Below are 20,295 nucleotides of genomic sequence, written 5' to 3'. Positions count from 1 at the left end.
GCTAACGTTTATTTTCCTGACTGTAAACATAGTTTTATTACAGTCAGCAATCAATCTGTTATACTGAACAACTTACATTTGTCAGCTGCTCCCAGCACAAGGCAAAGTGCAGAGATACGTAAATAAGCAATGCAGGGCGGTGTACTGTGCTTTGTCATTTAAATAAAGCTGTACATCATCAAAGGGTAGCATAGCTTCATGCATTTTGTACTGGGGTGTAACAAACAGTGCAATTCCATTTACCTCCCTTTCCGTATTATGAATATTTGGCAAATGGGTATTGCTGGCAAGACCTGCATGAATTTTCCATTTTCTGTTTAGCATGAGAAAATAGTCAAAGACTACCTTCCTAAGAAACACTCCAGTCTGTGTGCTGCCAATTAACTGCTTGAACCGATACTCAGATCATACTTTTAAAATATATTCTATCGTTAGATGTGAGTGTCCCTGGTCCATGTATATATTAATGACATAGGTAGAAAGAGGGAGGAAGTTCTGCTGAGAGAATAGGAGCATCTAGGGGCCCAATTATGAAGCAAAATCAAAATGCTAGCAATCAGGATCACTAACTGAGCCACGAGCAAACTGGCAGAGGGTCAACAAAACTAAAGAGGTAAACACATGCTTCAAAGATTGGTGAAGGAGAAATGGGTTCAAATTCATGGCTCACTGGTGCCTGTATGGAGAAAGAGGGCGCTCTTCCAATGGGATAGGCTCCACCTGAATCATGCTAAGACCAGAGTTGTGGCAATCCACATAACTAGAGCTGTGGGTAGGATTTCAAACTAAACAGTGGCGTGCGTGGGTTCAGTTTCATGGAAAATTATGGATAATGTTAAAGGTGCAGGGGGATTAACAGAAGTTAGTAAAGTTTCCAGATCTAATAAAAGGACACAGAGTATGGAAAAGCTCAGGCACCTAACTTCAGACACAGCAGATGAGGGGACAACTAAGAGAAGGGGACAATCAAGGCAGGACTAAGGCTACTATTTTTTATGCACACATTGAGGTTGTTGACTTGCTCACTGAGCTGGCCTGTTCTCATTCAGACATTTTGTCACCATGCCAGGTAACATCATCAGTAGAGCCTCCGATGAAGCATGTTAATCCACCCCGCTTGGAATTTATACTGTCCGGTCCATTGTGGTGAGTACTGTTATTTCTGGTTTTGATCTGCATGGGTTTGTATATGGGGTCCAATTCTATATAAGATAACAAGGTGAGAGCTGGATGAACGCAGCAGCCAAGCAGCATCAGAGGAGCAGGAAAGCTGACCTTTCAGGTCTGGACCCTTCTTCAAAAATGGGTGAAGGGAAGGGGTCTCTGAAATAAATAGAGAGAGGGGGGAGGTGGATGGAAGGTGGATATAGGAGCAGATAGGTGGAGAGGAAGCGGACAGGTTAAGGAGGTGGAGATGGAGCCAGTAAAGGTGAATGTAGGTGGGGAATTAGGATGGGGATTGGTTAGTTAGAGAAGAGGGACAGGTCAAGGAGGCGGGGATGAGGCTAGTAGGTAGGAGGTCGGGTGGCAGTTGGTCAATGAGGTGTGAGGAGCAGATAGGTGGGAGAAAAGACGGACAGGTCGAGGAGGCTGGGACGAGCTGGGCTGGTTTTTGGATGCAGTCGGGGGAGGGGAGATTTTGAAGCTTGTGAAGTCCACATTGGGACCATTGGGCTGCAGGGTTCCCAAGTGAAATATGAGGACCTGTTCCTGCAACCTTTGGATGGCATCGTTACGGAGCTGGAGGAGGCCCAGGATGGACTTGTCGTCCAAGGAGTGGGAGAGGGAGTTGAAGTCTTTTGCGACTGGGCACAGTCCATCCCCGCCTCCTCGACCTGCCTGTCTTCACTTGACTGACCAACCCCTATCCTAACTCCTGACCTACACTCACCTTTTCTGGGTCCACCTCTACCTCCTTGACCTATCCGTCTCCTCTCCACCTATCTGCTCCTTTATCCATCTTCTATCCGCATCCCCTTCTCTCTCTATTTATTACAGAACCCTCTTCCCTTCCCCCACTTCTGCAGACGGATCCAGATCAGAATCGTCAGTTTTCCTGCTCCTCTGATGCTGCTTGGCCTCTGTATTCATCCAGCTCTACACCTTGTTATCTCAGAACCTCCAGTATTGGCAGATTCTATTATATCCAATTCTACATGTTTGTTGATTGCATTATGGGTGAAAAACCATGCCTGTAGGATTTCCCAAGCATGTCTATGTTTGGCTTGGGCCACCTTGGTTACCTTGTCCCAGTCAAACTGATGACCTTCATTGTCTGAGTGTACCGATATTAACAAGAGTTTGTCGTGCTAATTTGCAGCTAGATGATGTTCATGTATTCTGATGGCTAGTTTCCTTCCTGTCTGTCTGATGTAATGTTTGTGGTAGTCGTTGCATGGTACTTTGTGAACCACATTGGTTCTGCAGGTTGTGGGAATGGGGTCTTTAATCCTTGTAAGTGTTTGTCAGAGTGTGGCTGTGGGCTTGTGGGCCACTATGATTCCTAGTGGTCTTAGGGGTTTTGTTGTCAGTTCCGATATGTTCTTGATGTAGGGCAGTGTGGCCAATGTGTTAGGGTGTACTGTGCCCTCCTGTTGTTGTCTGTTTACTAGGCATCTGCAGATGAAGTTGCGGGGATTTCCATTTATAGTGAGCATTTTGTATGGTGCTCTTCCTCTTTCCTGCAAAGTTCCAGGGTGTTGCAGTGTGTCCTGGCCCATTTAAATAGTGCCCTAATGCAGCTTTGTTTGTGGATGTTCGGCTGGTTGCTGCGGTATTAGAGTATTTGATCCGTATGGGTTGATTTTCTGTATATTGAAGTTGGAACTCCCTGTTGGTCATACGCTCAACTTGAACATCCAGAAACGAAAGCCCACAGCCACTCTTACAAGTACTTACTTAAATACTTACAAGGATTAAAGACCCCATTCCCACAACATGCAGAACCAATGTGGTTTACAAAATACCATGCAACGACTGCCACAAACATTACATCAGACAGACAGGAAGGAAACTAGCCATTAGAATACATGAACATCAATTTAGCAGCAAAACGGCACAACAAACTCTCCTTAATATTGCTACACTCAGACAATGAAGGTCATCAGTTTAACTGGGACAAGGTAAGCAAGGTGGCCCAAGCCAAACATAGACATGCTTGGAAATTCCTAGAGGCATGGTCTCCACCTGTAATGCAATTAACAAACATATCGAATAGAACACCATGTACAAAACATACAGATCAAAACCAGAAATGACACTACTCACCATAACGAACCAGAGAGTATAAATTCGATGTTGAGTAGAATAACATTGCTTCATTAGAGGTCTCATTGATGGTTATCTAGCATGGTGATGAAACGTCTGAACAAGAACAAGCCAGCTCAGTCAACAGCCTCACCCACAACCTGAGCTGCAGATCTTTGCCAAAACTTTAATGCACACAGTATACGAGACAAGGTAAATGAGTTTCTAGCACAGATTGAAATTGGTAAGTATGATGTTGTGGGCATTATGGAGGCATGGCTGCAAAGGAATCAGGGCTGGGAACTAAATATCCAATGATTCACGTCCTATTGAAAGGACGGCAGATGGGTGGGGTTGAGGCTCAGGTTTGCCTTGTTAATAAGGAATGAAATTAAATGGATGGCCAGACGAGGTATAGAGTCAGAAGGCATAGAATCTGTGTGGGACAGTTGAGAAACCGCAAATGAAAAAATGACACTAATGGGCGTTGTGTACAGGCCTTTTAGCAATAGTTAGGATGCCATGAATAAAATGCAGGACATAGAAAAGGCATGTAAGAAAGACACTATTACAATAGTCATGAGTGACTTCAACATGCACGTGGATTGGGAAAATAAGATACCAGGAAAATAAATTTGTAGAATGTCTACAAGATGATTTTTTGGAACAGATTGTGGTAGAGCCCACCGGGGAAGGCAATTCTGGGTTTGGTAAGGCTGAGGGACTTGGGTCTGTTCTCATTGGAGAGAAGGAGGCTAACAGGGGATTTAATAGAGACATACAGGATGATCAGAGGATTAGATAGGGTGGACAGTGAGAGTCTTTTTCTGAGGATGATGACTTCAGCTTGTACAAGGGGGCATGGCAACAAATTGAGGGATGATAGATTTAAGACAGATGTCAGAGGCATGTTCTTTACTCAGAGAGTAGTAAGGACGTGGAACGCCCTGCCTGCCAATGTAGTTAACTCAGCCACATTAGGGGCATTTAAACAGTCCTTGGATAAGCATTTGGATACTGATGGGATAATGTAGGGGGAGGGGCTTAGATTAGTTCACAGGTCGGTGCAACATCAAGGGCCGAAGGGCCTGGTCTGCGCTGTACTGTTCTATGTTCTATGGTACTGAGGCGGACTTGACTGGGCAGCCCCGTATGAAGCAACAAGGGAAATCAGGGACAACGTTAAGGCAGGAGAAAAAGCATACAATGTCGTGAAGATTAGTGGGAAGCCAGAGAATTGGAGAATCTTTAAAAACCAGCAGAGGATAACTGAATAAGCTATAAGGATGGACTTGGGTGAAAAATCAGCGTAAGCTAGCTAGTGACACAAAAGAAGACTGCAAGAGCTTTATTAGATATATGGACGGGAAGAGAAAGGCAACAGTGGACAATGAAACTGGAGAAATATTAAAGGGAATGAAGTAATAGTGGAGGAACAGAATACTTTGCATCAGTTTTCACTGTGGAAGACACTGACTGCATTCCACAACTTCAAGAGAGTGAAGGAGCAGAGGCAGGTGTACCAGCCATCATTAAGGAGAAGGAGCTAGGGAAGCTGAAATCTCTGAAAATGGATAAATCACTCAGGCCAGGTGGACTCTATCCCAGGATTCTGAAGGAGATAGCTGAGGGGATTGTGGAGGCATTGGTGATGATCTTTAAGGAATTACTGGAGGCATGGAGGATCCCAGAGCACAGGAAAATGGCTGATGTAACACCCCTGTTTAAGAAGGGGGAGGGAGGCTGAAGACTGGAAACTGTAGGCTGGTTAGACTGATTTCAGTCATTGATAAGATTTTACAGTCCATTATTAAGGACGAGATTTCAGAGTACTTGGAAATACATGATAAAATAACAGGTATTTCTCCTATAATGCAATAGTTGCATTCTTTTGTGACCTCACATGAGAGAAAATCACATTATAGGGAAATTGCTATAGAAAATTAATATACCTGTACAGCTGCAAGTTTGAATGATCCAAACAGCATCCACTAGTCATGAACCGCAATGCAGCCAACTCGCATTAGCAAAATATGCGCTATAGCAGAACAACCTGCAGGGCTGTGTCAGCATGGCTTTGTCAAGGGGCGATCACACTTGACAAATCTGTCTGAATTCTTTGAGGAGGTAATGAGCAAGTCAGGCAACAGACAACCAGTGGGCATGGTCTATTTGGCTTTCCAGCACCTTAAAAAGGTGCTGCACAGGAGATTGCTAAATAAGATAAGAGCCCACAATGTTAGAGGCAAGGTACTGGCATGAATAGAGCATTGACTGACTGACAGAACGCAGACAGTGGGGATAAAGGAGTCTTTTCCAGGGTGACAGCCAGCAACTAGTAGAGTTCTGTAGTGGCCCATGTTGGGACCACAACTCTTCATGTTATACATGAATGATTTGGACAAAGGAACTGAGGGCATTGTTGCTGAGTTTGCAGATGACACATAGGTGGAGGGACAGGTCGTGTTGAAGAAATAGGGAAGCTGCAAAAAGATTTGTACAGGCTAGGAGAGTGGACAAAGAAGTGGCAGATGTTATACAATGTGAGAAAGTGTAAGGCTATGGACTTTGGTGGAAAGAATAGAGGCACAGTCTATTTTCTAAATGTGGAAAGGCTTCAGAAATTTGAGGAATAAAGTAGTCACAGTTTTGGATTCTCTTAGGGTTAACATGCAGGTTCACAGGAGGGCTAATATAATGTTAGCATTCATTTCAAGAGGGCTAGAATACAATAGCAGACGCTGAGGCTGTAGATTGTGATCAGTTTTAGGCACCATATCTATAGAAGCACATGCTGGCGTTAGAAGGGGTCCAGAGGAGGTTTACAAGAATAATCCTGGGGATGAAGGCCTTATCACAGAGGGAGCGATTGAGAACTCTGCAACTGTGCTTGATGGAGATAAAAAGGATGAGGGAGAGATTTCATTGCAACTTACAGAATACTGAGAGACTTGAATAGAGTGGACATGGAGCAGATGTTTTCCTAGTAAGAGAGATTAGGATCTAAGGGCATAGCCTCAGGGTGGAGGGATGACCCTTTAGAAGTGAGATAAAGAGGAATTTCTCCAGTCACTCGGTGGTTATTCTGTGGAACTCATTACTGAAGAGGGATGTGTTGGCCAAGTCATTACTTAAGACAGAGATAGATAGGTTATTGATTGGGGGTCAAGGGTTATGGGGACAAGGCAGGATGATGGAGTGGAAAAACATATAAGGTATGATTGAATAGTGGAACAAACTTGATGGGTTGAATGGCCTAATTCTGTTCCTATATCTTATAGTTTTATGGGAAGACCAGCATTTGTTGCCTATCACTAATTTGCCACTCTTTCAGAGGGCTGCTAAGAGTCAACCAGATCGGCTTCAGAGAACCAAGGGAAGGTATTCATTAGACCTGCAATGCTTCCCATTTTAAGGCCTAATTTAAAACACATGATTTGTTCCTAAGAATACTCTTCGGATTGTGAACTGGTAAAACTACAGCAGTGTGTATCATCTTCAATATGCACTGCAGAAATTCACTAAGACTCCTTAGATTTGTAAACCCATTACCATCTGGGAAGACTAGTAACAGCAGATACATGGAAACACTTTCACCTGCAAGTTCCCCTCCAAACCACTTGCCATCCAGAGTGGGAAATATATTACAATTCCTTCAGAGTCATTGGGTCAAAATCCATGGAACTCATTCACGAAATAATGGACTGCAGTTGTTCAAGGTGGTAGATCACCACTAACTTCTCAGGGGAAATAAAGGATGGGCAATAAATGTTGGTGCAGCTGGTGAAGCCTATATCCCTTGAATGATAAACCAAAAGTTGAATCCAGAATATAATATTGGCAATAGATCAGGGAGATGTGGATATAGTGGAGCAAAAAGTGGAGGAAAACGTATCAATTAGCGGCAAGTGCGAATAGCACTCTTAAATGATCCATCGTATGCTCTTGTGGAGTAGCAACAAAATCAAAATATTTCTTACTATCAAGAAAAAAAGTCTCTATTTTTGGCTCGAAATGAAGAACATATGTATTATCTATCATTAAATAGCTAAAGTTTCAAAAAAACGTTGAACAAGCTGACAGTGGCACAAAATATAGAGAGTGATATTACAATTGTTTCCTCTGACACTGATGGTGAAATTGCTGAAATAAGCGTTCAGGAAATATATTAGATGTAGATTTTGATTCTGTGAACTTTGAGCATGATACTGAAGATCTAAAGAAGGATTGGCTAAAATCTTAGAGTCAAAGTTATATGTCTAATAAAGAGCCAAACATGTAACCTTGCGGATTTTTTTTTGTTCCATTTCTGAGTTAAACTAATGATTGTGGATTTAGTCATTTCTATGTCATATTTGAGAGATTAAAACTGTTAATTTAAATAATTGCATAAAAGAAGGGAATTAAGGGAATTATTGAATTAAATCTGTTGGATAATCAGACCATGTGTCAGACAGACATATTTTGTTACTTAATGGAAACATTTTCTTCACTATGCATTTTTCAATCTCATTTTTAACATTCATCCTTTGATTGACTTGGTACAGGCAGGTGGCCCAGTTTGCTTTAGAACAATCACCATATCATCAACGATCAGCATACTTTAACTTGGTTTTTATAGATTACAAGCCAGTGGAGAGATTGGAAATACAACTTTTTTTTTCCTTTTGTGGATAGAATTTGTTGACTTCTCTAGTCTTATCAATTACCTTCTGCACCCAGTGTTACAGGCACTCTCTATGTATATGTGTAGTGGAGAATTAAGCACTGTGTTTCCAAACACAAAAAGATATTTACAAATTTGACAATGTGATTAACTAGAAATTAACATGGTCAGTTCAGATAGTGACCATCATTAATGACATACAAAACTGTACTTTTGTGAAATGATGATGTGAGAATGATATTGAAGATGCAGGTAATGTTATACTGCTCAAGAGCACATGTTACTTCACTGAGCTTTCTATGGGTTTCACAAGCTGATTTACTCTATTGTATAGTTAGGACTGAACTTTAAACAAAATGATGATACAATAGTCATGTGGAAAAGTACCAGCACAAAATATTGCTACATAGCAGAAAAGATATTTACAAACTGAAAGGTTTTCCTGACAGTTGGAGTTTATGATATCTTATCTCAATGTAAACAGACATCCCAGGGAATTGTGCCAATAAAATTCTATCTTAATATTAACCACAGAATGACAGTCTACAAGATGTGGAAGGTTATTTGGTCCACTGCAACTGTTCCACTCCCGACTACATCGTAGTAATTGTCCCAAACTCTTGGAAAAATAACGCGGGAGATTTAATCACATTACTTCCACCTGTGACTGTTTCACCCACATACATCCCTTATTGGCCACTCAGCATGACTGTCCTCAGACCTAACCTTCGGATGGCATCATTGTGGCACTGCAGGAGGCCCATGATGGACATGTCATCTAAGGAATGGGAGGGGGAGTTGAAATGGTTTGCGACTGGGAGGTGCAGATGTTTATTGCGAACCGAGCGGAGGTGTTCTGCAATGCAGTCCCCAAGCCTCTGCTTGGTTTCCTCAATGTAGAGGAAGCCACACCGGGTACAGTGGATACAGTATACCACATTGGCAGATGTGCAGGTGAACTTCTGTTAATATGGAAAGTCATCTTGGGGCCTGGGATGGGGGTGAGAGAGGAGGTGTGGGGGCAAGTGTAGCACTTCCTGTGGTTACAGGGGAAGGTGCCGAGTGTCGTGGCGTTGATGGGGAGTGTGGAGCAGACAAGGGAGTCACGGAGAGAGTAGTCTCTTCGGAAGGCAGACAAGGGTGGGGATTCTTCCGGAGAGACCACTCTCTCCGTGACTCCCTTGTCTGATCCACACTGCCCTCCAACCCCACCACACCTGGCACTTTCCCCTGCAACCGCAGGAAGTGTTACACTTGCCCCCACACTTCCTCCCTCAGCCCCATCCCAGGCCCCAAGATGACTTTCCACATCAAGCAGATGTCCACCTGCACATCTGCCAATGTGGTATACTGTATCCGCTGTACCCAGTGTGGCTTCCTCTACATTGGGAAATCAAGCTGAGGCTTAGGGACAGCTTTGCAGAACACCTCCGCTCCGTTCGCAATAAACAACTGCACCTCCCAGCTGCGAACCATTTTAACTCCCCCTCCCATTCCTTAGACGACATATCCATGGGCCTCCTGCAGTGCCACAATGATGCCACCCGAAGGTTGCAGGAACAGCAACTCTTATTCCGCTTGGGAACCCTGCAGCCCAATGGTATCAATGTGGATTTCACAAGCTTCAACATCTCCCCTCCCCCACTGCATCCCAAAACCAGCCCAGCTCGTCCCCTCCCCACACTGCATCCCAAAAACAGCTGAGCTTGTCCCCACCTCCCTAACCTGTTCTTCTCCTCACCTATCCCCTCCTCCCACCTCAAGCTGCACCTCCATTTCCCACCTACTAACCTCATCCCACCTCCTTGACCTGTCCGTCCTCCCCGGACTGACCTATCCCCTTCCCACCTCCCCACCTATACTCTCCTCTCCACCTATCTTCTCCTCTATCCAAGTTGAGTCTGCCTCCCCCCCCTCCTAATTTCTTTCAGAATCCTCTCCCCATCCCCCTTTTCTGATGAAGGGTCTAGGCCTGAAACATCAGCTTTTGTGCTCCTGAGGTGCTGCTCGGCCTGCTGTGTGCATCCAGCTTCACACTTTTTTTAATCTTGGATTCTCCAGCATCTGCAGTTCCCATTATCACTGAACACTTTGGGCTAATGCTCTATGCAGCAGCTGGAAAACCACAGGGATTGCTGCCCTATTGGAGACCTCAGTTCATTTACAGGCACAAGCTCCTGATAAAGTGATAGAGCTACTGCTGAATAAGGTATGAACAAGTGGTGCCAACAATCTAACCTGCTGGATCTGGTGCTGTGAAACAGTCAATAGTAATGTCAGATGCAAAAACAAATACTGCAGATACTATGAATTTTAATTTAAAGACAGAAAATGCTTGAAATGCTCAGGAGGCACAGAGAAAGAAAGTTAGTATTTCAGGGTTGATGGCCTTGCATCAAAATGGGTGCAAACCATAGCTTGCCGGATTGAGGTCTTCACCCAGTATTCAATGATCTGACCTCCCAAACCTGGACCTCAAGCTCTGGTAACTGGAAACAGCAGAGGGTGCTGTGGTCCATTGGAGTCCATTGATAACCAAAATACGCTTCCTGATCTTTGCTCTGAATGCTGCAATATCACGTTCAATAGATGCTTTATGTGTCTAAGTAAATTAGCTCAGTTGGCTGGACAAACATCTTGTGATCCTGTGTGAGGCCAATAGTGTGGGTTCAATTCCTGTACTGAGGTGACCATGGAGGACTCTCCTCACCTGAGGTATGGTGACCTTCAGGTTAAACCATGATGAGTATCCTGCCACCCCACCTCCAATGTTCTGGTAGGACAGAGGGGATTTGTTTATGTTGACTATCATGTAAAATGCCAGTATCATGCAATCGATTATTAATAAGGAATTAGAATTGAGTAGAAGGCACTGTCTTTGATAAATTTATTTCTTGATCGCAAGGAAGAAATTGCCTCTGCAGTTGAGATACAGGCTGGGCTGGGAGTCCTGGAGTTAGGATGAGGTCTATGGCTGAAGATTGCGCCTTTGCAGCAAGCAACAGTGGAATAGGCAGCTGGTTGGTTGACCTTGAGAGAATTAGAAGGTGGGGGAGAGGTGGTGGAAGAGAGTTTAGTGTCAGAGTTAGTACTGTAAACCTGTGAAAACTGAAGCAATTAGGACCTGGAGGGAAAGTAGTTCTGAGAATATTTGACATGCAATATTAACTCGGTTTCTGTCTCCACACATGCTGCCAATTCCTGCTTCTATTTATATCATAAATTTGCAGCATCTACACTGCGTTGCTGACATGGGAAGATCCACATAAATGTTACCCTATAAACGGTTTTAGAGCCCTAGCTAAACAAGATATATTAAACGGGACTCCCTCCCCTTTTATAAAGATAGGAAGTGTCTCGGGAGGGAGATAAAAGATAAGTGATGTTGCCTGAAATTGTGAAGGACCCATATGTCAGCCACTTGTCAGGAAATCTGCCCTTCATGTACATACATGGTCACCTTCAGATTGAGGTTACCAGCAAGGGTATTCCTTCCTACTGACAATCAGAAGATATTGGTTCCTCATTGCTTCCTAGCATCAGCTAGTAGCGCTGATTCAACCCCAGGGCTAGGATGACAGAGTGTCTTGAGGCCACAGGTGATTAAAGATGAGACTTGGGTGGATTGGGAAAGGGAAAGTCCGAGATGGTGGTCATGAGAGTGGCTGGGGTCAAGGGTGAGGGTCCAGTGCCATTCATCAGCTGCTCCTTTGCTGATGCCTAGCCCCTCAAGTGGGCACAGAGTGTGTAAAAGCAAGGGAGGCCACTCCGGGTGACATCTGGAAAACCTGATTGGTTTTGCTGGGATGCTTTTTGAATGCGTGTGGGTCCCTGTCACGTCTATTTAATCCCTGAGCTGCCTCTAAATTTTCGGGTGTTTAGGGAATACTACATCAGCTCCTTCCACCATCCAAATTAATTGAGGGGAGTTTTTTCCATCCATTGGCAACGGATGAAGTATCTTATGATTAGTGAGGCTGGCTTCTGCATTTGCCTAAAGTGGTATACATCCCAACCCATTTTTATATCCACTGATTTAAACATAAGTAAAAATAGGAGGACGAAGATCTGTGACAAAGCTATATAAGAATGTACTATTTCATTAACATTTAGAAATTTGAATTTTCAAACTAGAGACAGTTGGGTTTTAGCTTTAGTTCTGTGAAGGTAATTTTTTTAAGAGGTCAGAAAGTCATTTTGAACAATTACCTAAGTACATAATCTGCAGGAAAGCAGGATATTTGTGATATTAATTGTCTAAATGCTTAAACTGCTGAATTGATCTTTGAAAGAAGATATAGACCAAGGGCCACTAGTTTAGTTCCAAAGAGCCAGGAGATCAGCTCAGGTGAAGTTTTGTGCCAGCAGAAGAATCAAGAAGATTGGTTTTAGGTTACGAAGTCACAGAGTCTGAGAGCTGAACCATACATTTTTCTTGGCTAAGTATAATTTATTTGGAGGGATTTTCATCACAGCTACCAAACTGGCAATGTTAATTACCTACAACACCAACAGCAACAAAAACAAAGTTGTTGGGAAAGCTCAGCAGGTCTGGATGTATCTGTTCTTAGGGACTGACACATGTCAGATGCCAATATCTGTGGACATGGGTTGCATATGAGCGATGCCCATGGAACGTGCCCGGTGATGTTAATTCCTGGCATTTAACATGGAGGCTGATTGGAGCAAGAGCCAGGCTGCATTTGCTAGGTGCTTGCCCTAGTTTCTTTCTCCACGTCCAGCTTGTTGGGTGCCTTTTGAAAGATATGGAGCTGAAAGTGAATGAGGTGAGTTGGGCCATCAACAAGCTGTTTAACAAGCAATAAATGCTATCAACTGCCAACTCACTGTCGCTTCTGAACAGCTTAAAAATAGGGTGGGATACTCCAGGGATAAAATGCGCCTCACTGGGGCTTCTCATCCGATTCTGCCACAAATCCGACCAAATACTCTTGCAGCATAGAATGAGGCCCTTTGCCAGATCTTCACTAGTGTGGTCAAACACTTATCTACTCTAAGACAACAAAGTGTAGAGCTGGGTGAACACAGCAGGCTAAGCAGCATCTTAGGAGCACAAAAGCTGACGTTCCAGGCCTGGACCCTTAATCAGATTATGAAGGGTCTAGGCCCGAAACGTCAGCTTTTGTGCTCCTAAGAAGCTGCTTGGCCTGCTGTGTTCATCCAGCTCCACACTTTGTAGTTTGGATTGTCCAGCATCTGCAGTTCCCATTCTCTCTGATATACTTATCTACTTTAATCCTACTTTCCAGCACTAGGCCCCATTTCCTTGTATGCTATGTTGTTTCAAGTGTCCATCTAAATACTTCTTAAATGTGAGGGCTCCCATCTCTACCACCTTTTCAGAAAGCGAGTTTCATATACCCCTCCCCCACTGGGTGTACTCAAATCCCCTTTAAACAATTCCATCGTTCATTTCAAATCTTAAACCTGGTTATTGATCCCTCTACAAAGGGGATAAGTTTCTCCTTACCTGCTGTGTCTATGTCTATCATAGTTTTGTATGCGTCAGTCAGATCCCTGCTCAGCTTTCTCTGCTTTCAGAAACATAACCCCTGACTGTCTAATTTGTAATTATAGTTGAATTAGCCTAGCCAGGCAGATACTTGGTGACTCTTCTCTGCATCCTCTGTAGTGCAATCATATCTTCCTGAAATGTGGCAACCACAACTGCACACTGTATTCTAATAATGCCTTGCATAGCTCATCATAACCTCCTTGCTCTTGTATTTAATGCCTTGACTAATAAGGACAAGTATCCCATATTGCCTTTTAAATACTGCATCTACCTGTTCTGCTGCCTTCAAGAATCTATAGACATGCACACAAAGGTCCATTTGATCTTCTGTACTCCGTACAGTCCTACTGTTCAGCATGTAGTCTCTTCTTGTTAGCCTTCCCAAAATGCATTACCTTGAACTTTTCAGGATTAAATTCCATTTGCTGCTGTTCTGCCCATTTGACCAATCCATCAGTATCATTCTGTAGTGTAAGGCTTTCCTCTTTACTATGTACTACATCACCAATTTTCATGTTATCTTTTAACTTGCTGATGAAGCATCCTACAATCATATCCAGATCATTGATGTCCACAGCAGATAGCTAAGGGCTCAGCACCAAACCTTGTGGTACTACACTAGATATGGACTTCAGTCACAAAAACACCCTCTAGCTATTCTTGCAACTGAGTCAATTTTAGTCCCAATTTGTCAAAATGCCCAGGATCCTACAGGGTCTGAGCTTCTTAGCCAGTCTGCAATGAGTGACCATATCAAAAACTTTTCTGAAATCCATGTGGATGACTTCAGCTCTATTACCCTCACCTAAACACCTTGTCACCTCCTTCAAAAACTTAATCAGATTTATTAGATGTCCCCCTTACAAAGGCATGCTTTTATTCAGATTAATCTTTGCCTCTCATGTGGACATCAATTGGGCCTCTCAGAATTTTTTTCAGTAGTTTCTCTACTCCTGATGTTAAACTCACTGGCATGAGGTTCCTGGGTTATCCCTACCACATCTTAATAATGGTAGTACATTAGCTGCCCTCCAGTTCTCTTGCACCCTTCCTGTGGTCAGAGAGGATGTGAAAATTAATGTCAAAGCCCCTGCCATCTCCTCCCTTATTTGGATGAGATCTATAATTTTTCAACAGAGAGACAATGATATAATGGCAACACCCATAATCTAGAGACCCAAGTAAATAGTCTGGTCATATGGGTTCAATACTAATACACCAGTTTGTGGCACTCAGTACAAAGGCAACTAGAGATGGGCAATTATTGCTGGTTTTTCTACTGATAACCAAATCTTATGAAAGATTTAGAAAAACTATTGGGCCATAACACAAGAGCCCAAAATCTCCTGTAGTGAGACCTCTTGAAGTGTATTCCACTGTCCCCCTCATTCTTAACCTCTAAATTGTTTTATTGTCTAGCTTTCTGGAAGTGTGAGCTAATAATGGCTCACAAAGTGTAGAGGGGCATCTGGGGCCTCAGTGAATGTTGACTCACTGTTTAACCAATGAAATTGAAGGATAGTGAAAGAAACAGAGGAAAGTGCCATATGTTCATGTCCAGCCACTGGCAGCTTGTGTTTTGGTAGAATCCTGCCACCAATCCTCTGTTCTATATCCATGGGCCCGTTCATTAACAATGGTAAAAGATAAACCTCTGAACTTAAAAAAGAAAATTCTAATAAGAGGCACTTGTCCTAACAACAAGATGCAATGTAATACTTGATAGCAATAAGTACATGTTACATTGATGAGTTTGATGTGATTAGTAAGACTATCAGGAATCAGGAAAGATATTTTTGATCCTATTTGGTTTTCCAAGCTAGATTCTCCGTCTCTCCACCTTGGACTATATGGCATCATCAGATTGGGTGGAGCCTAAAGCAGTCTCAAACATTATCATTTTCAGGACGATTACATCACGCTACAGGAGACAAGTTAAATCAGTCAGAGAAGAATTTAAGGGAAGTAAAGAGGGGGAAGACCAAAAGTTAAATTTTATGTCCCTCTGGTTGCTGACTGGAGGAATTAAAACTGCCCAGTTTCAATTGTTCCCTTCTTGTTCTGAGAGGTTGATTGACTTTGCAGGAAGGTTAATCCTGCCACATTGAAAGATCCTTATCCTACAAAATATCAATTTCTGTTTTGAGTATAACTTTTAATCCAACATACCTAATGCAGCAATATGTTTACAGTCATGGGAGGTTGCTGTCAAGCCCACAGTTTCACAAAGGTAAGGATGGTGACACAGATTGTTCTACCACTTGTGACAATTTGTAACTCAAATGGTGTCCTTTGTATGAGCTGCAGGACAATTGATTGCATTAATAACAACACGTGTCATCAAACTCACCATGACGGAGGGAGTACTGCATTATCTTTTTTTGAATAATTGCCTTGGTGGATCCAAAAGGACTTCTGATGCTATATCAAAGAAATGCTGAGACATTCTCTTTAATGTCCTCTCAAATATTTGGCCCTCAATTAAAATCACAAAAACATATTAAGAACTGAAAGAACTGCGGATGCTGTAAATTGGGAACAAAAACAAAGTTGCTAGCAAAACTCAGCAGATCTGGCGGCATCTGTGAAGGAAAAAACAGAGTTAACATTTCGGGTCCAGTGACCCTTCCTCAGAATGGAGTTCTGAGGAAGGGTCACCAGACCCGAAACATTAATTCTGTTTTTTGCCTTCACAGATGCTGCCAGACCTATAAAAAACATATTATCTGGTCATCATTGCATTGCTCTATGTGGGATCTTGCTGTGCACAGCTTGGCAGCCATGTCTCCTACATTGCCACAGTGTTTACACTTCAAAAGCTATTTTATTTTAAAGTATTTTGAGATGTTCAATGGTCATGAAAAATGTTATAACATGCAAATGTTGTGTTATTGTGTATTTTGTCAACAAATTCAGGGCTTTATCAACAATTTACTATCAGAATTTTCATAGATATTTAAGTACATTCCTCTAAAATTTAAGTTGCTATGGACACAATCGTTGTTTAGTCAACAGGAACTGTGATCTTTCAGACAATAAACTGGCAACAACATCAATCTTTTTGAGGTATGTACAGGTTGAGCAAGTATATAGTGGCGACACATATATACCATGAAATTACAGGAGTCAACATGATCAGCCGCATATTTCAGAACTGAAGAACAGAGTCATTAGTGTTTTTGGGATAAGTTTACGCTCACCAGCAACAATCAGGGAATAGTTCATGTCTAACGATGACTAAAGTTGTACCAAATCATTCAGGATTAAAGCAAAACCCATTCCATCACTTCTTTTAGAAGCAATGTTATACTGAGTTTTTAAATCATAGTGAAAGAAAGTGGAGATGGGGTCGTCTTGATAATGGATACTCATGCCAGTCTTAATGCCAGTGACAGATTCAAAGTGACCCCCAGTTTGTCATGCTAATCAGACAGAAAGCAAACATTGCGATTGGGTCATCCACTTAGCACCCCTGCAGTTATGAGAAATCCAATCTTTTTAACAGTCAGAACCCAAATAATATTGAGCATCTCTCCTTCTCAGAATCATTTGTGGTCTGTAGGCATTCCTAGCAAGGTGACAAGTTATTGCCTATTCCTTCTAATTGGACTGGTGGGCTGCCATCTTGGAAAAAACAAGGTGACTTGATTGAGCAGTTAACGATTAACTGCGTTGCTGTGCACCTGATTTGTGTCATATATAAGATAGACCAGCACTAGCAGATTTCCTTCCCGAAAAGACATCAGCAAATTAGAAATAAAATCAGAAATTGTGGAAAAACACACAGGTCTGGCAGCATCTGTGGAGTGAAAGGAGAGTGGAACAATTTCTGAAGAAGGGCCAGTGGACCTGCAATATTAATCTGCTTTCTCTTCACAGATGCTGCCAGACCTACTGAGTTTGTCCAGCAATTTCTGATTTTGTTTCTAATTTCCAGCATCCATAGTTCTTTGGTTTTACCTTAGCAAATTAGATGGGCTTTTACAACAATCCATTCATTGTGTGGTCACTATCCATGGTTCACGATTAATTTTTGAATTCAAATTTACCAAATGCTCTAGAGGGATTTGGATTCATGTCTCTGGATTATTAGCCCAAGCCTCTGGACTACTACTTCAGTGACTCAACCATTAGAGACCCTGTGGACAACCTGCAGGGATATTGGAATATCAAGTGCATCCCATACTTTGCCAGCTGACAGGATTAATCTGGTGAAGGTTTGAAGATCAGTGAAAAGACAATGCCAATGAGGGCCACACAGGGATTGGAAATGAATGAGTGTTTTTTGAGGGGTCATGTGAAACATTACTCCTGCTCTCAAATCCTCAGATACATAATGAAAATTGCCATCTTTTGATAAATTGGATACTATGGAAATCAAGTGGTATGGAATGGGGGAAAATTGATGCAGAAGAGCAGCCATGATTTGATTGAATGGCAAAGTAGATTTGAAAGGCAGCTTGGCCAACTCCTGCTTCTACTTATGTTCATACATTTCTGTTCTGCTGCACAAAGGATTAATGGTGAGATGTGCACTGCATGTGCTGGCCCTGGCATAAGAAAGCAGCAATAATGCTCTACAATAGCTATAGAACTCCTATTCATAAAACACATTGAGAAAAAAAATTCCAGTGCTGACTGCTCACTCCGAATTCTGTTCAAAAAGCAAGCTGTATGGACAATCAGTGAATAACTTATTTGTGTATCTTCAGCTTGATGGCTTCCCTCCTTCTAGTACACAGGAAGCAACAGGTGTTTGAAAAATTCACCCTGCGACCAAGAAATAGAATTGACAGTCACAGCTATACAGCAGTTATACCAGTGATGCAATTCACAACTTGGTGGTGAAGTTAATATTTTAAAATTGTTTCATGTTATGGTAACATTTTTTATGAATATTTGAAAAACTTGTGCATGAATCAATAGTCCTCTCTCTCTGTTTATCAATGACATAGAATCTCTCCAGAGTGGAGGCAGGTCATTCAACCCATCAGGTCCACACTGGCCTTCTGAAGGTTAGCCAACTCTGATGTACCTGCCATAACCCTGCACTTCCCCTAGCTGAACCACCTAGCCTGCACATCTGTGGACACTATAGACAATTTAGCATGTCCAATCCACCTAGCCTACACATCTTTACACTGGGAGGAAACCAGAGCAGCCAAAGGAAATCTACACAGACACAGGTAAAACCTGCAAACTCCACACAGAGGGTAGCCTAAGGCTGGGATTGAATCTGACCCTGGTGCTGTGAGGTCGTTGTGCTAATCACTGAGCCATCATGCCTCCCCACATGCACTAAAGTGGTTTGTAGGATGGCCCCGTCTGCTCCCACTTTTTATCCTTCCTCACCTCCAAAAGATTAAATGATTGCAGCAGAATCAATGATAAAGAATATTGCACACATGCTCAACAGCCTTTCCTCACTTTGCATTTTATTTTCTTTCAATCTCAAAAATTGTATTCTTCTGTATTAAATATTATCATAATTATCTCACATTTTTGAAATGTTCCAAACTGAATTACTTTTCAATAAATATAAACTACTTGTGCTTTTGATCAATGTAAGCAGAGGCTATGCTGAAATTAGATTTTAGTAGTCATTTATCTGTGGAATATAGTTAAGGAGGCTATAAACCAGTATTGCATTACAAAATAATTAAAAAGTGCTGTTTGTATGATGGGGAGATTGGAAAAAAATCTTATTTTTAAATTCCCTTTCTATATCGTACAATTAGCATATGAAAGGATTGGTTTTTACTTCGTGCACTTCACAAACTTAGGATGTTCAGATATGCTTGCTATGCAATGGTGTCCTTTTGAATTGCAGTTTTTCTTCTAAGATAAGAAATGTACAGACTGAGGGCTCCCTGAAACAACAATGAAATTAAGGAATAAGTCATTTCTCTTCAGTGTTAAATTGAGGGATCATTTCAGTCACAAAGTTGGGAGAAATTCCCCAGCATTGCCCCAGGTTGTTTACTGTGCACCTGTGGGAGCAAATAGGGGTTTGGTGTAAGCTTTCCCTCAGCACTCTGTGCAGCATTTACACTGAGTGTGTCAGTCTGTGTGATTTGCTCACACATCTGGAATGCCTGGCCCAGAGTTGGGCTCAGAGTCGAAGATGATACCATTACACCAACTGGAAAATAGGATGGATTTTTCTCTGCTGGTAGTTCTGGCTAGACATATCCCTGGAGGCTTCCTTTTCAGTCTAACCTTCCCAGTGGTTAAGCATCCTTTTCAAAGACAAACTTTCAATTTAGCCAATAAATGTAAGTAATAAAAGAGATAAAAAAACACAAGCAATGTTTTATAATACGCCTCTGATTTTTCTGTCTTGTTCAGAGTAATGCCATAGGATAGATCTTTAATTACTGGCGAGTTTACCAATGGAGCGTTGGTAACCTTCAACATTTCTGTCAGCAGATATTCTTGGTGCAACATTCCATGTTTGAGGAAATATCTGCAATGATATAGGGCTGTTTCTACGACACACATGAAAGGTTTCTGCTCTTAGAGCGCAGCCTGAACAATGATCCCTATGGTATAATTGGAAAGTGTAAATTGTATTTTTCCAAATGAGTTGACAGTCAACAAGCCTATACAAGTTGAAAGAGCCGAGGACTCAGAAAACACTGATGCCAAACATTTTCAGAAACACAAATTTAGGTCACTGAGACTTGAATGTTCTACTTCCTTTCTAGTTGTGCTAGTAACCTGAGATTGATGATTGTGATCTATCTGCAACACTGATAATGTTCCATATCATGACCCTCCAGCAAAATAGGTAAATAAATTATGCTAAAATATTCACACAGCAAAATGAAAAAGTCAATAATTAAAA

The 20,295-nt window shown here is 42.1% G+C and overlaps 1 long non-coding RNA gene across 1 annotated transcript in view; it reads left to right on the top strand.

Annotated features, from left to right (window-relative positions):
• Positions 1-20,295, top strand: part of LOC125464906 (uncharacterized) — a 46,387-nt gene that overhangs the window by 13,824 nt on the left and 12,268 nt on the right. The window lies entirely within an intron of this gene.

Source organism: Stegostoma tigrinum, chromosome 24, assembly GCF_030684315.1.
Source record: "Stegostoma tigrinum isolate sSteTig4 chromosome 24, sSteTig4.hap1, whole genome shotgun sequence".
Lineage (NCBI taxonomy): Eukaryota > Metazoa > Chordata > Chondrichthyes > Orectolobiformes > Stegostomatidae > Stegostoma > Stegostoma tigrinum.
This window is presented reverse-complemented; position numbering and strand designations above follow the sequence as displayed.